This window comes from Andrena cerasifolii, chromosome 1 (assembly GCF_050908995.1).
Source record: "Andrena cerasifolii isolate SP2316 chromosome 1, iyAndCera1_principal, whole genome shotgun sequence".
Classification (NCBI taxonomy): Eukaryota; Metazoa; Arthropoda; class Insecta; order Hymenoptera; family Andrenidae; genus Andrena; species Andrena cerasifolii.
In genome coordinates, this window is record NC_135118.1 from 12275511 (window position 1) to 12295423 (window position 19913).

Genomic DNA, 19913 nt, shown 5'->3' on the forward strand with positions numbered 1-19913 from the left:
GCGACGCAAGCCGCTACCCCCGAGAAAGATGTAATTTATTGCATCTATACCTGGCCATTTTAATACGTCAGTGTTCTAGCTCCCCTTCCTTCCCCTCCGGCCCCACCCCCAACCCCCAGCCCCGCCGGTTCACCCTCTGGTTTCCTTCCTTTTCCTCTCCTCCGCACCTCATTTTCTAGCGAGAATTCACTGGCAAATTAAAACCACCGGAGGATTTATCGCCAACTCCCGGCCTCAACGCGTTTGACACCATTTAAGATAACTAAGTGCCGAAGACACGTATTAACGAGCTCTTCATTCTTCTCGTTATACCGGGATTCCGAGGGCGGTGAGATTTTTGCTCAACTTTCGGAGCCCGAAGACGATGAAAAATGGGTAGCAGAGTCGAGATTCTGCCACCCCGACACACGGCGTAACGGAAAATTCATTTTGTCGCGGGACGCCCTGCGTTCCTCGTTAAACACTTATTTATTCGGCGACGAGGGGTACGGGCGTTTAACCCGTTTAGTGTCAACTTAATACCTGGCAATTTATCTTTGTCGCGGGTGATTAAGTGACATTCTCGTGTGCCTCTTCAAAGATATGTCAATATTATTATAATATCAATTCGACACAACTCAGCCTTTCACCACTTTACGTTATATTTAAGCGCCAGATAATCCTTAATCTATTTTTTAACTTATTTTATAGTTTGAACTGCAGTATACATTCCGAATAAAATTGGATGGTTCTCTGAAATATTAGCTGTTGTTTGGTGGATTTAATTAACGCACCCCCTGACGCATCGAATTGGAAATAATGCAGAATTTCAAATTACTAGGTTTCCTGGGCTCCCGTTATTGCACATAATTCCTCGGCAATGCTAGCCCTTCCATGACATATTTATAGTACACTTGTCGCGTGCATTTTGCACCCTACGAGATTCATACCCGTGAAAGTTACTGCAATGCTTTAAAGGTTAATGATGGGGGTCAGGCCGTCACAACGAAGCGTTAAATTCGTTGGACAGTCGGGTGCTATTAATGAAACGAGTGCCGCGTGCGCGATCAACGATCCCTGCGATCCAGGAAGGGTACGATTCATTAATTTACGTGATGGAGTGAAATCTTAAATTAAAATGTTTCAAGCTTTTCTTGACGTTTCTTTCTATTTGCGTTACAGTTCCTTACAGAATAAGGACGCACAATTCTAAGTCTGGCGAACTTTCCTCATTAAAGTAATTAATATCATTTTTGCCATCGTTCAAATTACATGTGAAATATTTTTTGTATTATTACAATCGAAGAAGATATTCTCAGGAGGCCTGATGTAAGGTGGGACACCCAGGTATTTTTAAATATGCCGCGTCGTCGCACAGAGGGATGCGGGTCGACAATTCAGTAGATAGGCATTCACTTTATTTTTTATATATTTTATCATTTATTGATTATAATCTAAGGTTACAGGCAATACAATAATCTCTTTTTTTCTCCTAGCTTTTCTTATGAATGGGATTCTTGATGTTGAAATATATGGATTAGAGGTTATTAATAAATTATTTAGAACATCTGGATTTGACATTTTTTGGCTGATTTTTCTTGCGTGTAATTCACGGGAGTTTTTGAAATCTTCATTTCAGGCTTCCTGAGCTTCTCCTCTTAAATTTCATATTCGAAACTATTTTTTAGGTGTCCGTTTCCAGAAAATAGTCAGCTTTTTACTTATGTTGGAACTGTTTTAGTTAGTCGTTTGCTTGTATTGAAAAATATAAATACGTATATTCTGTTACTAAATTAACATTTTTTTGTCACCATTTTCAAACTTTTGTAGATGAAAAAAATTGTTCGTATTTTTTCGTAAATTCAAGCATAGGTACCTCATAATTCTGCATCGATCCAATTTCACAAAATTCAATTATTTATATCCGTCCGCATACGACCCTTTGAAATATTGGTATTTTTTTCAATTTCACTTCAATTTCTTATTTTAAATTGTTATTTATGCCGCAAATTTTATGGTGCAAAAATGAATGTTCGAGCATAAGAATAATAAATAATATACGTAGAAAGTGAAGTACACAGAGGTGTGAAACGTGCAAAGGTATGAACGAAACGCTGGATGAGAGAAAAAGGTAATTTAAATGATTATAGTATTTATTGTACAATAGGATAAACCAACCAGTGAATAACCGAATTGTTGAATCTATGGACCTTTCAGATTAATACTTGAATATATTTATGTATAACAACAAAACAACTGTTGAAATTGCATTTAAAATTATTTTTCTTGAAATTTCTATAAAAATAATTACTTATCCTTATCGCAATTAAAAAAAAAAATTATAAAATGCAAAACGTGTAGAAGCCCAGTAAATGACCGCATACTTTTAATAAGAATTGTGCTTATTAATGTTTGCTTAATACGCGTAAATAAAAATTTAGAATATTAAAAGTGCAACTACACTGACATTTCATTTGATGACAAGAGACACTACAATTGACATTTCTTTGCCTAATGCTGATTCACTGGTATGCGGCCAATTACTGGTTGGTTTACCCTATATTGTCTCTAACCTTAGATTATAATCAATAAATGATGCAATACGCAAAGAATTAAGTGAATGCCTAATTCTCAATCCGTCCCATTGTGCAAAAGTATTACAACATTTTTCAAGACGTATCCCTAAACCCACAACTTCCTAGATCCCCCAATCTTCAAGCTTCACCTGAAACCCAACAAAACTCCCTCAGTCTCTTTCAACACACTTGACCAACGCACATAAAAAAAAAAACAACACCCACAATCTTCGCAATTTCACCGCAGCATAGAACCAGTGCTGACCTCCACAATTACCCCTCAAGTGGAAAACTAAACCTCCCCTCGCTACCAGCGTTGCGTGATCTCAGAGAAACTTGTCCCGCCCGTCTCGATAGAAACGTCCTGCAGGTCCGGCCGCGAGATCGTCTCGAAGGAGGTGCGGTCCCCGTTTAAAGGAGCCGGGAAAGTTCGCGGAGAGTTGCGACGTTTCCTCGAGTGCATTAGGAAGACCGCGCAAAAGCCCGACGGTCGAGGGTTCTGCACACATCGCCGCCGTGATGTTTGTCCGCAAACAGAATTTCCTCGCGTCTTTATTCGCTAATAACGTGAGCCTGTGGTTGGCGCGCCCGTTCCGGAACTAGCCTGGCTTCTCGAATGGCCAGCGCGCGGGGCTGGAGCCCGAACGCAAGCTCGCTGGGATCCATCGAGTCGCGGTCCGTGCCCAGCCGCAATGACGTTTCGAAATGCTGCGCGGGGGTGCGCTTTTGCCGCCAAACGTGTGCCCGTTATGCGGGATTTACGAGAGTCCCGGCCGTCATTCTCCCTTGGCTGGGCGGGCGCGCTCGCACACCAGCCAGACGGGGCCCCGTTATTTGCACGGGCAAATTACTAGCGAGCCGCTTCTGTTTGGCCGAGGAATGGAACTGCTGTTTGCCGATTTGCGGGGAAAAAAGAAGTATCGTTTTAGCGCCGGCGATCGCTTCCCCGAAAAGCTGTGCATTTTAACGAGTTACGAGTTTACGGCGGCACGTGATGCCGCGTTCGATTTAACGCGCGGCCACGTAGCCCGGCGAACCTTCCCGGCAGCCGGCGCGGCAATTTTCGCTGGCTCAATTTTGAAGCGGCACAGTGATTCCCGCGGGGGGGGGCTTTTCGAAAGAGCTCGATGTTTCGCGCTGTTTTCCGAACGTCCCTTTTACGGTTTCGCGTAAATTCGATCTGGTTTTGTGGAATATGCTGCGAGATAGGGGGCGCTGTTTGGGAAATAGGGGTTTTATTATTAAGTGTAGGGAAGAATTATGTCCTCGTGGTTTTACAGTCTATGAAATTAGTTCAAACTTATCAGGGAAGCTCGGCAACTTGGAAATTAAGAAGAAAAACTGAAACTTTGCAGGAATGTAGTTCAAGGGATGCTGGTAACGTAACTATTTTTTGATTCGGCAACAAAACGGTCCTATAGGTGAAAACACCCCCTAGAAAAAATTGTGAGTTTTTAAATTATCGTGCATATCTACGAAATTATAAAAGATATCAAAAAGATGTTAAATTCAAAGTTCTAGGGTTTTTGTGTCCTATGAAGCGGCTATACAAAATTTGCGAATAACAATATTTTTTCACAATTTATCCGCACCACTTTTTTTTAGACAATTCTATATCACCGTCACTGTGCTGTTAGACAAATCTATATCGCCATACTGAAGGTTATCGAAAGCCATACAACTTCGAATGGAACTTTTTTCGATTTTATCTTTACGGTTTTCAGAAATTCACGATAATATGAAAACTCGCAATTGCTTCGAGGGGTGTTTTCACCCTGAGGACCGTTTTATTGTCCAATAAAAAAATAGTTACGTTATTAACATCGCTTGAGCTACATTTCTTCAAAGTTTCAGATATCATCCCGCTTTTTGAGTCGTTTTGACATTCACTTGTTCCAAATAGCGGAGCGATATCGACGTCAGTTGATCAATTTAAGTGATGAATTGGCGGAAAAGAGACCAGTTACTGGTCAGAGAAGCCGCAAAGTCATGTTGCTGCGCGACCAATGCCTGGCTGCGTGTTGCTCACGCGGCAAAAGAAGTGAAGTGATCGTCAACTTGGGCTAGGAAATTAAAACGTTCCGTGCCACGATAGAAATTCAGATCATTTTCCACACTTCAGGACCAATTTCTGTGTCTTTTGGACATATTCTCTAATGCAGCAATTAGGATATACCAAATCACTATAGAAGCATAGACATAGTAAGTCATCTTGAGCTGTTTGAAATATTTCTCCTCTGCGAAGTCAAGATTATTTGTTTAATCTTTTATACTTAGTACCTTTCTCTGCCTTTCTTATGTAATTCAAGATCTTCAGGAAGCGGGTGCCTTAGTGGAAAGTAGAATGCGGTATTCAACAATGTCAGGCACGTTCCGCGTTGGAGTAACGTGTGAATTCTCTAAACGCTGATGGCTCCATTCGTAAATGAATTTAATTGCACTTCACAAGTTAATTCAATTTCTGAGCGCTGTAGAGTGTGGCTCCGAGCGGTTATGCATCTCAGGATGTCACGTTCGCTTTTATCATCTGTCTCTTAAGCTTGTATCAGTGCACGCCTGACATCCGTTCCCCCGAGCGAATGCGCAAGTCGGTAAATTATACGGAAGTACCTAAACGGGTTGTCGCCATACATGAGATATTCATTATTCACTGCATATTAATTTTCTGCCATGCACAGCCAACATTTGTAATTATTCTCTATTTTACATAATCCTGACTCCTGAAGCTCTTTTTACGCTGAAATGAAAGTGAGAAACTTATGAAAAACTGGGGAAAACCTTGGACTAACGACCCCGGTATTCACAAAATTTAAAATGAGAAATATGAAATTGCTAAATCACAAATGGAAGCAGAATAGCACCTACACAAAATGCGTGTTGGTATAAAATTTCAATAGTCAACAACTTGAAGAAAAAATCGCACATAAATCAATTGCACAGGAGATTCAATCGCACAGCAAAACGGTACACAGAAATTTGAATGTGACATCACGAAACACGAAGAATCAGAATGCATTAGCTGTCGTTAATCATGATATCAATATCGCAGGGAACATTACTGATTGGATACTCGATATTGGTTAATGTTCAGAGCATCAGCTCTGATTACACTATCCAACGAAGTACAGTGGAAAAATGAAAATTATTATTGCACGAGATTACTATACCGCCGTCTAAGTGTCGCCTGCAAAAACTCTGCAGCAACGAATGACCGTGTGACATAGGTAATAAGAATTGCGCACACGGACACAATACTCAGAATCTTGATAATAAGTAGTGTGCTACAGATAATAGGCCGATGTCCGTCTTCCGTAGATCGTAGATAAAAGAACATAAATAAACAGATAAATCGTAGGGACTAAATCACTGGTTCTTTTTGATTCATGGACCGAAGTGCACTGCGCGGAGGGCACATAAATCAACCACTTAGGTTCAAGTATACGGGCACAGTCTCAGCATAACAACCGCGATGACTAGACGAAAATGAAATACTTTGAATTTCGGTCGAAGAACTAGGATAATAAATCATCTCGCTGGACCGTTAATAACGCTGCGATCGGCGACTTCGTCTGCTCTGTAATCAAACTATCTTGCCTACATACTGGTAGGATAAATCGTTGTACTGTTTCTTCGAGAAAACCGACTATCCCGATGCTTCTGCAATTTCGTGCACGATCGCTTGTCGAGGGACTTTTTATTGTTAACAAGCACGCGTGAGTGCGTGTGTCTCGAAGGCATTAATAAGCGTTTTCAGCCAGTTAACTGAGAGAAGAGGAGTTGACTCGTCATTGGAGAATTATCCTTATTTTAGTAGTCGAACCTTGCATGCTCCGTCTTTGCGCTGAAGTTGTAGCGCAGGACTAAATTGAGGCTTGCGCTAGAAAGACCACCCAGGAACGGGGGCAGATTTGGGTATGGGCTAAGTAGGCTGCAGCCTAGGGCGGCAAATTTTGGGGAGCGGTCAATTTTGGAGAGCGACAAATTTGGAGGAGTGGCGAATTTTAGGAAGCGGCAAAATTTGAAGAGCGACAAATTTTGGGGAGCGGTAAATTTTGGGGAGCGGTAAATTTTGGGGAGCGGCAAATTTTTGGGAGTGGCAAATTTTGGGGAGCGGTAAATTTGGAGGAGCAACAAATTTTTGGGGAAAGGCAAATTTTAGGGAGCCGTAAATTTTGGGGAGCGGCAAATTTTTGGGAGTGGCAAATTTTGGGGAGCGGCAAATTTTGGGATGCGGCAAAACCTGAAGAGCGACAAATTTTGGGAAGCGGTAAATTTGGAGGAGCAACAAATTTTTGGGGAAACGCAAATTTTAGAGAGCAACAAATTTTGGGGAGCGGTAAATTTTTGGGAGTGGCAAAATTTTGGGGAGCGGCAAATTTTGGGATACGGCAAAATTTGCAGAGCGACAAATTTTGGGCGAGCCGCAAATTTTAGGGAGCGACAAATTTTGGGCGAGCTGCAAATTTTAGGGAGCGACAAATTTTGCGGGGCGGCAAAGTTTGGGATAATGATAAATTGTGGGGCTCGGCAAATTTTGGGAAGCGTCAAATTTTGGAATAATGATAAATTTGGAGGGTGGGGCAGCAAATTTTAAGCGAAAATAATTGAGAAAGATTTAAACGCAGAAGCTTGAGACAACTTTAAAAACAATTCACTGTTTTCCTTGTATCAAATTAGCAATGACTCAGATGTCAGTTGCCATATTGAATTAATTTCGAAATTGTCTCAACTCTTTCAAATTAAAATATTTCACGATATTTCGCGGAAAGGGCGGCAGACGATTGTTAGCTTCAGGGCGCCAGAGCTCCAAATCCGCCCCTGCCCACGAAAGTGTTAACTTCCAATAGAATTCTAGTCGAACTATCACATTCACAAATAGAAATAGAATTCATCGAAACCATTGTTCTTCTCCAAAATTAGTAGGATAGATGTTACTCAGCAGTTGCATCTTCCAGAAGTGGCATACAGATGTGGACACTTACAATTAGTACGAGGCCTACAGAACCATAGGCATACATTGTCAGTGTCACCTAAAAAGATCATAGATTCCAACGCTTCGAGGTCTACGTGACTCCCTTCATTCACCCCCACCAACGCACTACCATACCATTAGTTTAACCATTATGTAGTATAAAAACTTTTGCAGCCAACTCCCAGTCAATTAGTAAAACGCCAATCTACCTAATATCACGCCAAACCTCTGTCGCCCTGGTCAGTCTTCTAATTCCGATTGTAAAAGGCGCATCTTTCAATAAATTCTTATTGCGAACCTGACTCGAGAATATTCCACTCCGTGGCTCGTGGAAACCACTCTGGAGTCACCTTCCCTGCATCCAAACTGCAACACCGTCGACAATTTCAATCCATAAACTACCAACCGTGAATAAAAAACCGTCGCGATGAGAAGACAGAAAGATTCCTGGCAGAGTGACCGCCGGTGGTTGCTGGCCAGCCGTTTCTGGGCCCAGTTAGCCCGCGGGGCATGGTGGTAACAGCGGTGCGATAATAAATCAGCCGGCGGGTAGGTGGCGCGGAGCGATTTCAGAGACGACACACGTACTCGAAAGGACTCGTGAATCACGAGATGGGACCGGGGGTCTAATTATAATATCAATACCATATTAGATTAATTAGCGTCACATAGCCAGGCGGCAGCCATGCTCGACGCCAGCGCCGTTAAGATTAATTGCACCGTCCTCTCGGTGGCCTGTTCATAGACACGGTACTTCTACTTGGACGCCGCGGAGCGTGCACGTCCCCCGGCGATCGGGCACCACGTCTGATTGTGAGAATCTCCGATGAGGCGTCCATCTGGGGACCGTATAAAATGAGCCTCCGTGGCCACGGGCTGCGTTTTACTGCGCGCATAGCGCAACGTGACGGAGGAAATCGATTTTTCACCTGCATTCCCCTCTGATTGCATTTTATGTTGGATCGCCGATGGAAACGTATCGCCGCGGACTATTCCAACGCAGACGGAAGAGAAACGGAGGATACACTGCTGGTCTAAAGTTTCGAATCACTCCGCAGACTCGGGGAAACGGGGATTTTCTTGTTCAACAAACGGGTTTGTGCGAGTCCCTCGCGTTCCTGGATATTCGTATTTATTGGAGCGGAGAGCACTGTGACTGGAAGTATGAACTTTGAGCTGGGAGAGAATTTGTGGGATGTTTTGATTTCCCTGGGAAAGCGATTGTGAACTTTTGGTCAGCGGTGTTGTAGTGATGGATGGCGAGAATTTTGCATGTTTGAACTTTTTTAACAGAGGAGGTGAGTATATAATGAACGTGTTCGTTGAAAATTTTATAAGGTGTACAATTGAAATTTGTTCCTTACGGTTTTTCTATATATTCTTTTTAGTGACGACTTCCTTATTACTTTTGAAATGTATGCAAATTTTTTGGTAGTTTGATTATTTAGGAATCCATTTCGATTCGACCCAGCAAAATTTCGTTAATATAATTCTCATATTAAGGTGTTTCACTATATTTTAATCGTACTTGAATCTAGAGTCTTTATTGTCTTAAAGTAGTAGTATTAGAAATAACAAATAATGAGTAAAGTAAATACTTTAGGGTGAGTCCAAATTGACTCTGCGTCCGCCAGGTAAGGATTCAGGTGCTTTGGTTCTTGCCAATGCAAAAGCAGACAGTGAAGTAACAATAATACCCAGTAAATACAATACGTCCCGTGATTCTTGCCCCGAGAAACTTGGCTCTCTGAATATTAGTCATTTCCATAACGCTGCGTATCGCGCAAATTCGAATAATGGCTCTTCGTATGAATAATACATTAGAGCTTTAGTTTCGCGTACGTAGATAAAACGATGCGGGAAAAAAGGGAACGAAGAAAAATCTGTAGAATTAAAAAGAATTTAAACGCTTAATTCTATCAAATAAAAATTTCCATTAGAATCTTTTTTACAAGTTCCAGCCAACACCTTAGTGTAATATAATTCACTTAAACTAAGAGAGAAAAATATTTATCGAATGATTCGTGTTGCTAAGATCAATAAAATTCAACGTAGGTCCGCTGAGATTCGAATGAAACCTTTGAGGCTGTGAACATTTTCTATTCTTGTAATATATTAGATAGGTACTTTCCGTACATTTCCCCCCTCAGATTACCACCTCTTTCGTGCACCACAACATTTTCTAGTGGGTAAAAAATTTTAAAGCATCGGCACCATAAAAAAACAAAATCTAGAATATTTTATTGAAGAATCAGAGAAGCTTCGATGTACAAAAACGTTTTAAAGAAACCGTGGAACAACATGGACATTCCGATATTTCATAAAACTTAAAAGTACATTGCAAATATTCATGTAAATATGAGTACAAAAATCAGAATGAACTTATGGGACAGTCTACTTAATAACATGCTCAAAAATAGGTAAAAAAATCCTGATCAGATGCCACTGGTTTTAAACAATTTTTTTATTAGTGAAAAGTAATAATATGTTCGTTTAATTAAATCGATACTATACCTCCCAACAATGGCCAGAGGCGGACAGATTTATGTTTAATATTAATAGACATTAGTATTCGTATACTTTGGGATATGGAGTCTGCTTTATATAGTGTTATAATAACAAATTCAGACAGCCGGATGATTCACGGACGAAAACGGCTACGTAATAGGTATTTAGGTACTTAACGAGTAGGTACACGAAAGCGGCACTTCATTGTCACAGTAGAATTGAAGCTGCTATTACTGGCAAATGCCGTTTCGCGTTTGTGTTAGCCCAGAAACAGAAGCTTTCGTTGGGATCGGATTGAAATCAGAGCGCAGGATGTTTTGTCGGATTAATCAGTGTTCTCTTCTACCTGCGCTTGTTGCGTAATGGATGTAACGGGACAACAATGGGGTATGGTTACAATGTTTATGGCGTTGGAACAAGAATGAAATACCGATTGTTTTCACATCCAATTTTTTTGTTATCGAACTTACTTCCACGAATGTGAAAATTCCGAATAAAGTCGTTAACCAGAGTTTTGTAGTGCTTAATTTTAACGAAGATCGAAACATCCATGTGTATATGTATATTGAGGAATATCAGACTTCCATAATTTTTAGAAGTTTTTATGATTTTCGTAATATTTGTAAAGTTTTACGCTGAAAAAGTTCCACGCATATACCGCAAGTTTGAAACGAATCTTCCTGCAAGGATATGGCCGAAAGTTTCGCGTATAAGACGTTCCCCTGAGTAACGTTCTTCGATCCTGCATTGAATTTTATATTCGTCAAAGATAAACCTCGTGAAGAAGAGAGGATCCTCATCAGTTTGCAGAATGATGGCTACGAGAGTAGTACAACTTCTGATCACAATTATTATTACTTTTATACGTCAATATTTTGCGATGCAGCGCATTAGGAATATTCTGCTACAATTCGATTTATGATGTACAGAGTAGACTGACTCTCCTTTCATATTATTATTTCAAGTTACTCTTCGAATAGTCAGCCGACATAACGGGCACACTTGCGTTGCACAACGTGCACAGATCACTAAAACTAAACAACATTACAAAATAGTTCACTGCTGCACTTATTACCAAAAAAAAACGAATGATGTAAAATATGTTTAAGTTAAACGATTTTATTTAATTTGATAAAAAATTCATTAAAAACTAAAGAATAATTATTTTGTTCTACTACAATTACGATGGTGATATATCACTTTAAATGAAATTGAGGGGCAGAATATTTCATCAATTTTCATCGCTCATTTCGACGCTTGATTCGGTACTAAGCTGATTTTATTTAAAGTGACATATCACCATCGCAATTGTAGTACAAGGAAATAATTATTTTTTAGTTTTCAGCGCAATTGTGATTAAATCAAACAAAATCGTTTAACTTAAATTCTTTTTTATGTATTCAGTGTTTGGGTTTTGCAACTAGAAAAATTGAACTATTTGTACGTCACGGATAATTTCGCCATAAATTGTGCATTTGCAGAGATCGCGATACTACTAACAATAAGTGGGCAACGCAGCGACAATTTCTCGTTTTCGAGAATAATGCGAGAGTATGATTTTCAAGTCGGTTGGATTTATAGTTACAGGCTAAAATTGCTGGGGATGCAATTTTCTCACCCTCATAGGGTTGAGTTTTAAGTCTATTGGGTTAATGGAAGTGGGTTAAAATTGAGTTACAAGATGTGAACCAAACCAACGAACAAACAAATAAACAAAAGTAAAGAGGAGTGAAGATAAATAAAATGGTTAAAAAATATGATTTTCCTGCTACCAGAAATTTGCACCTACGTGAGAACGATTTTAAACTGAAGAAATTGCAAAAGTGACTACTGAGCTCGTAAGAATGTATCTGCTACGATAAGCTAAGCATCCGACCATAGGCCGTTGTTATTTACAAAGTAGTGCCAAGAGGAGAAAGATGAAAGGGGAGAAGGAGAAGGATTGCCATTATGTAAATACAGAGACTGCCCATCGCATGTAACTGTACAAGCATTATTAACATTGACTTTGCATGGCTTAATATTTAAATTAGCGATCCATAGACGGGATTCATTTCAATGATAGCGCACGCTTCCGCGGGCTATTAACACGAGTCAGCGCGGCCCGAGTAACACGACATGTGGCGTGTTTTTAACGTCAAGAATTGTTGCTCCGGACGAACTTCGGAACGTCCGAACGCGACCAGCCAGCAATTTTCATGCTCCGCTAGAGAGAAATCGTTTCTTCCTATAATCGATTCCAGTTAACGAGCTACTCCCATCCAAGGGATTTCGTGACTACGGTAACTATCTCGTGCTTGTTACTGGAAAAGAATCAATCGTTTCTTTGTTCATATCACATATTATTTATTTGCTTTAACTATTTACGCCGATCCTTTTGTTACCCCTCGACGAGTCGTTCAAGAAGAACTCCTCTTTTGGGAGCAACTGCTCATTTGTTTTCGACATATTTACGTTCAAAGAATCGGTTACCATAGTCGACACTCACGAGGCAAGGACACGAATTGTCCGGCTTCGATTTTGACGTGCTTTTGCAGAATGGGAGCAGACAGGTCCCTAATGATACATGCAGAATATTAGTTGCAGATATCCAATACTTTTTAACATATAAACAATTAAAGTTTCATATCTTGATAGATGTACTGTAATATAAACTGACAGGTCCATATCGGCGTCATCGTGGTGAAGTGGCGTTATAAAGAATAATGGTAACATATAAGATCAAACCAAAATATTCCTATTCAGAAAAAGAAAAGAAAACGTGTACAGTGAATTTTCGTTATAAGCAGATTTCGACTATGCGTTGTATGCGCGGTTGCTATCCCCATCATTTCTTAGCACCCGTCGGTCGAGAGTGAGGGAACCCGAGAACTTACAGTACATCTATCAAGTCGAAATTACAGTACATCTATCAAGGTATGACAGTTTAATTGTTAATTAGAGATAGAGTACATTTTATTCTGTTATATTTCTAAATTCCATAAGTATTAAGGAAACTGAAGATTTTTAAAATAAGTACAAATATTTATTTACCATTTTAATTATATATTTTTGTAAAAATTCGAAAACCGGTTCGACCGGTTTTTTGGGAGCAATGGAATTCGAAAACCGTTTCTTTTTCAAAAGTCAGTTTCTGTACAAACCCTACGCGTAATGCGGTAGCAGTGCGCGTAGAACGTTGACTTCTAAATCCGGAGACCGGCAAACTGATTCCTGTCAGGTGCAATTCGGCCCAACGTTAATTTCGAGTGTCGACTATTACAGCCGATTTCTTAAACGATAAACAACGCCAGCTTCCAAATCTGAACCATCAATTTCTCGTTAGTCATTTTAAATTATCCAACGTCGAATGAAAAATCGCAACAAATCGTCGAATTTTAACGTTTTCGATTGGCGCGGGGGGGGGGGGGGGGAGGGGGGGGGGGGAGGGGGGCGCGGCACTGGCGTACGATAAAACAAAAATTTCCATATATTTCTAGTATCGTCGCGCAGGGAAATGAATATGCGGCGGCAGTATACGGACGCGATGTATTATCGAAATCGCCAGGAAATCCGATACCGAATCATCCATCACCGCTGACAAAGATCCACGGCGATCTTTGTACATTACCGAGCAACGGCATTGTCCGCGTTTATAATGATTACCGAACGAATCGTTGGCGATATATTTCGTCGGCCGGCGAGCCAGCCAGCCATCCGTCGCATAACAACCCGCCCACAGCCGCCCCGCACACCCCCTGACCGGCGTATTTTTAAGTAGCTTTCATTTATCAGGCCACTGTAAACAACGCACGCGCCTGATTCAATTTCAAACACGACGCATACAGATTAGTCGGTTAATTCCGACTGAATTGTCTGTTAGAAATAATGACATCGAGTTCGCGGGCCACGCGTTGAAAGTTGAAAAATAACATGGCGTATCAGCACTGGTCAGCGTTGGATATTTATTATTTTTCCACCACGAACTGTTCGTTTTGTCGGACAAAATATCCGGCTTATTATTCTTGTGATTTATATGGCGACTTCGGCAGAATATCGTCGTCACACCGATCCTGATGAAAATTCGCGCGGAGGTAGGGTATGCAAAAACAATGGGCAAGTATTTTTTTTATCAGCTCATATTCGTGTTAGGTGGTTGAAATTACCCTGCAACAAGTGCGCGCGAATGAAAAGCGAAGGTAGAAAAAGTATTAAGGGTTCTTTCCACTGTAACGCTCTAAAAAATTACCGTTGTTTCGAAGTTTTTTTGTCACAAAAAGAATGTGTTTACCAAAGTGACACTTTTTCTATTTATAGGTACGTGTTTTGAGAGGACAACAATTTTTTTCTGTATTTATATTTTATGCTTCAAACAGCTCTATGATTCCGTGCGGTGGTAAATCGATACTTTCACGTTATTGCGTTAAAGGTTTACAAGCGAGTAGATTTAAATACGTTAGAATCGGTATTCTGTAGCAAAGAATATAAACGCTCTAAGCACTTAATTTATTTCGTTGAAGTACCTGAGGGGTTGGCAAACGGTGTCCTTCACGTGTCTGGAATTTCAATCTCAAAATATTCGTGGCTGCTCATTTCTTAAATGCTCTTTTCACCCGAATCTCTGTTCATCTATACGTCACGGTCCACCAAACTGTTCCTCAGCTTTTCATTAATTTCAAACATCAGAAATCCAAATATAACGCGGTCGGCGAAGATCCACAGGACCCTGCCATTATGGCACAGAAGTATTGTCGGCGTTCAAACACGAGAAACACGACGACCCCAATTTCAAATTCACTCGGTATTCTCTCCTGCAATGAATGGCGAAACAAAGCCATTTTGGAAGAACCTCGCTTTCGCAAAAAACCCGCCAGCGACTTCTCCCTCCTTCACAAAAAAATATAAACGCCATTATTACTCTGAACACTTCCGAAAGTGCGCCGATTCGTTGCGTCGATTGGGAAAATTAGAAAGCTTTCTATGGCAAGATACTAGAAATTAAGGGAATCAAATGTTCTGTAGCATTTCAAGGAAAATACACAAGCTATTACTGCATTGAACACTTTACGAAGTACATCCACTCGAATAACTCATAAATACGTGACGAAGAGGCAGAGAAAAAAGATGGAAAAGCTTCCACGAAAAAATATTAGAACTTACAAGGGAAGTTCGCAACTCAAAAATTCTCAAAAATCTGAAACTGTGGAAATGTAGCTTAAGTGATGCTAATAACGTAAACATTTTTTGCTTCGGCAGTAAAACGGTTTCAAGGGTGAAAACGCCACCTCGAAAAAGTGGCACGTTTTCAGATTATCGTGAATATCTACGAAACTGTAAATATATCAAACAGCAGTAAAATTCAAAGGAAATTGCTTTTTTACAATAAACAAGAGCCAATAATTGGATTCAGAAGACGTATAATAATCAAGCATTTATATGTATATTTCAGCTCTACTTATCAATCAGTTTTCGTCTTAATTCTTTACTCGTACTTTCGTTTTACGTTCTTTTTTATCTTTTTAATATTGTCTACTTTTCCAAAAATGCTAACTTAACTAAATGTAATCGAATTTAATTATAAAAGCAATTAATTTTGACTTACAAAATAGCCACAAACATGTCTAGAATTTTGCCGTGATATTTCATTCTTTTGTGCACAGTAACAATTACTATTCTTTTAATAACTCACCCTAAATAATCGTATTACGTCACAATTAGTATAAATAGTCATAGTAGATCAAAACATGTGTGGAAAGAAATCGATATAAGTATTATTTGAATTTTGGCCAGGAAACGCCGCTCTCCAGACCACTGTGGGTCGGGTTCAAGGAGGATCCGCTGAGGAAGGGGGCACGAGCGATAGGTGGAAGAGAAATCTGCGAAAGTTTCGCATGGAGCGTATGTGGCGTAATCCGTGAGGGCCATTAAGTCGCGGCTATCAAGGAAAACCGTGATAACGAGCACTTTCGCGGGCTAGACAGCGCGCATGTCGTCAGTGCAGCGGAGCCCCGCGTCGCTCGTAAAGGAGCCTCCGCGCAGTTTGCGCGCCGTACGTAAATTCCATAAATTTCCTGCCCGTTAACGACAGGCGGCCGACGGTAGTCAGTGGCGAGGTCAGCCAGCAGAGTATTTTTACAGCCGGCCGGGATAGCGCAAATGAATTTGTTCATAAACACCGGTGACCTTCGGCCGTTGGTAGTCGAATGCTTTCCGGGTGGACGTCGAAGGAACTCCAGGAATACCGTCGCGAAGAAGACGCGGCGAGCTCGCTTCGGCGAATGTTTCGTTAACCTTTAAAGGCTCCACCAAACCACAACGCGAATATCCGCTCCGCGCCGCGGATCAGATAAGGCAGCAGATTTTATACGCGGTGGCTGTTATGGGCAGTGTTGTCTGATCCGCGGCGGGTTCGCTCCGCGCGGCGAAATTCGCGTTGGTTTGTGGGAGTCTTTAGTCTGTGGGCGCCTTTATTCGTCCCCTCGCGGGCCACCCTCGACGGTATTCGTCGCGCGATAGCGGTTACCACTATGTTTGGCTTTTATGGAAAGCCCAGTTTCAATTCCATCCCCATCGCCCCAGGCGTTAGGCAGCCAGCCATGCTGGAATCGTCAAAGCGACTTCCAGGCGAGGCTTGTGTATACACATTTTAGGCGGACTTTTACGCGGAATAACGCCGACTGTCTTGGATGGTGTTTTTCTTTTCTTTATCCGAGGTGGGGAATTAGAAGTCCTTTCGCGCTGCAGGGGACGAAATTGGACCGGCAAGGATATTTGCTTGTGGCCCCCGAGGCGGCATGGAAAGACTCCTTTAACCTTACAGTCGTTTCACTTTACGGCAGCATGGAATTACTCTTTCCGACTTTCCTAGGCGAAGGGCGTCGGACACTTACCCTATCTGAGCAATTAGTCTTTCGCGTCTCGTAGCTACGGGGCCACGTAAAGCGTGGAATGAATTTTCACTAGTTCGCCGGATCATATACGCTGCGGGTGGGTATGGTTTATGAGCTGCGGATGACTTGTGCTAAATACAGCTTTACGTCTGCTGGCAAAATTTCTGTAGTCTGGATATTGCAGGTAAGGTTTAATAACAGCGTACGTTTTCACTGAATCTCAATCGTTACACTACCTTTCTACTCTTTTTCACCCGCCGGCAGGCGCGCCGGTGTACTCAGTACACGGAGGTCAGTTTTTGGCTGAAAAAGCAGTTTTACCGTGATTTATTCTACCCAGCACCCCCATGTATTCTTCCAGTGGACATTTTTGCATAATGTTGCGTACTTGTCAGGTTCAAATTCAGTTGGGAAGTATCTCTGATTGATTGAAAACGAAAGTATACCGCGTATCCCGCCGGCGAGCGCGTCCTCCGTGTACTCACAAGATTCCCAGGTGTCCACCTCCGATTGCTTTGGTTTTTGGATATATTTTAGAGGACAGAAAAATAAGAAACGGGTGTCTTTTTATTTTGGCCTGTTTGCACGTTTAGGGGGTGAAACCACCCCTCACATTTCATAAGAATTTAAAAAACCAAAGCAATTGGAGACGACTACCTGAAAATCTTCGAGGCGTGGTTTCACCCCCCCCCAAACTTGCAAACAGGCGAAAATAAAAAGATACTTGATTCTTATTTTTCTGTCCTCTAAAACATATCCAAAAACCAAAGCAATCTGAGACGAACGCCTGAAAACATTTGAGGGGTGGTTTCATCCCCTAAACATGCAAACAGGCTAAAATAAAAAGACACCTGTTTCTTATTTTTCTGTCTTCTAAAACATATCCAAAAACCAAAGCAATCGGAGACGAACGCCTGAAAACATTTGAGGAGTGGTTTCATCCCCTAAACATGCAAACAGGCCAAAATAAAAAGACAGTCGTTTAGGGTTCGCGGGAGTATTACTAAAACGAAATAGTATATTTGTGATTGTTTATATTATAACTCAGAGCTAACTCTCATTTCAGATGGCTCCGCGGTGATTAAATCAATCACAGCACGTGGGGTTTTCATCGAAGTATCGACATTAGTAAACTCGAAAAGTGAAAAATGTAAATTAATGATTTAAACTCTAGACGAGGGCCCTCGCAATCCACCTAAAATGAGGACTTGAAATGGCAAACGATGTAAGTGCCCAAAAAATCGAAACTAATTCTTTTAGTTGAAAAGAATATAAATTCCATGCTGAATACGGTGGTAAACGTTGTAAGTGGTTCACTTCCAGGGCTGTCGCAAATAGGCATAAGATCATAAGTAGGACCTACCAACGTCGCTGTGGTTGAAAAGAAAGTAGGGTAGATGCACCATTTGCGGCCACTTTAAGGTATTGTTCCAGTCTTGGCCACTTCTTAAAAAATGTAATTTTTTTCCGTGGAAGCAATAAATGTAACCTTATATTTCTGGCGATATACTAAACAAAATATATATAATGTGAAATTCTCCACGTAAGAATGATCTGCAAGCAATTTAAAAATATGATAATTATACACACAGCCAAAAACAGTGCAATGGCCACAAACGGTACACATACCCTGCTGAAATTTTTCCTTTCTGGCCCTTACATCGTTTACTATTTCAACTACGGTTAAATTACATATAAATACTACAGGATACTTCCAAGTATGTATAGTACCAGAATGAAACAGTATATTTACGATTTTTTACTTTAACCTACAACCTTCTTCTAAAGTACACCCTCAACGATTAAATTAGTCAAACCACTCAGAATTTTAATTAAAGTACCAACGCTAGCGCACTCGAATACTTGAAATCGCAAATTGACGATTCAAGCTCCAATTGAGAATCCCTATAATTCAACTACAATTCACCATATTTCAAATTCTCTAAAACTATATGCAAATCGTTCATTTATAGTAGAATAATTGTCATCGCACAAGATAGTTATATTTATAATTCTTTAAATTATCCGCGAACCTTTCGCTGCGGTGACTTCACGAGGATTAAATCAGCCAAATCACATGGAATTTTAATTAAAGTACCAACATTAGCAGACTCGAATACTGAAAGCTGCAAATTCATGATTCAAGCCCAGACTGGGGGCTGTTCCTTTCCACGGTGTCCACAATTTTTTCGCACGAACGACTCCGGAAATTTTGTCAACCGTAATCGCATGCCTTCCGCCGTGACGACCGTGAAATTGGGCTTGCCCTCAGAGCGCGCGGAATTCAGCAATCTGCCATGCTTACGGTTCGAAAGAATATGCAAGGAATGCAAGTTCAACCGCATGATATCGGTGGAGAGAGAATGTAAATACGTGGTACAGCTTAGAGCCTCGATAAACCGAGCTTCGTTTAATCCGATCTCTTCTTAAATCGATGCGAACTTAATTCGAGGTCGCCTTCTGAATGAGATGGCGTCAGCGTCGTGAAATGTTAAAACGCGTCAAAATGTGAAATATTATTAACAACGGTGACTTTTATTTTTACTATTAACAGTTTAATATAACATTAGCATTACAATATAACGTGTATAATAAGTTCGCAGTGCTGACAAAAAATATGTAAATAACGAAAACACGAAGAAACATGAAATTTGAAGATTGAAAACCAAAATGTTGTGCTCTGGATTGAGAAAAGGCGCTTCCAATAATTTATTTCTTCTCTTAGAGGTTTTTGTACTTCACGATTCAAAGTTCCTTGCAATGATCTGCAGCATCGAGAATTGGCAAATGTAAACAACATAAACTTCATGCTGTACCTTAAGGTACAATAAAATCATCCTCAGGTGCCAGCTACAAAGACATGAAACCACGTCCCAGAAAGTTCGCGAAACGTTACGCGAAGACAGTGAATTTCAAAGTATCGCGTCTATTTTTACGACTCCAGGTTGCCGTAAGTTCCTCCAAGTCTCAGAAGATATGAATTGTTAAAAGCATTGGATGAAATTATTT

The 19913-nt window shown here is 40.8% G+C and overlaps 2 protein-coding genes across 3 annotated transcripts in view; both read right to left on the reverse strand.

The window, feature by feature from the left end:
* Twin (CCR4-NOT transcription complex subunit 6-like twin) overlaps positions 1-7844 on the reverse strand; it is a 405710-nt gene extending 397866 nt beyond the window's left edge. Inside the window, exon 1 of the mRNA XM_076813260.1 lies at positions 7826-7844. The gene's annotated coding sequence lies outside the window, so the exon portion shown is untranslated. The remainder of the gene's footprint in view (positions 1-7825) is intronic.
* The window catches only part of LOC143369429 (CCR4-NOT transcription complex subunit 6-like), a 417004-nt gene that overhangs the window by 54897 nt on the left and 342194 nt on the right, over positions 1-19913 (reverse strand). The window lies entirely within an intron of this gene.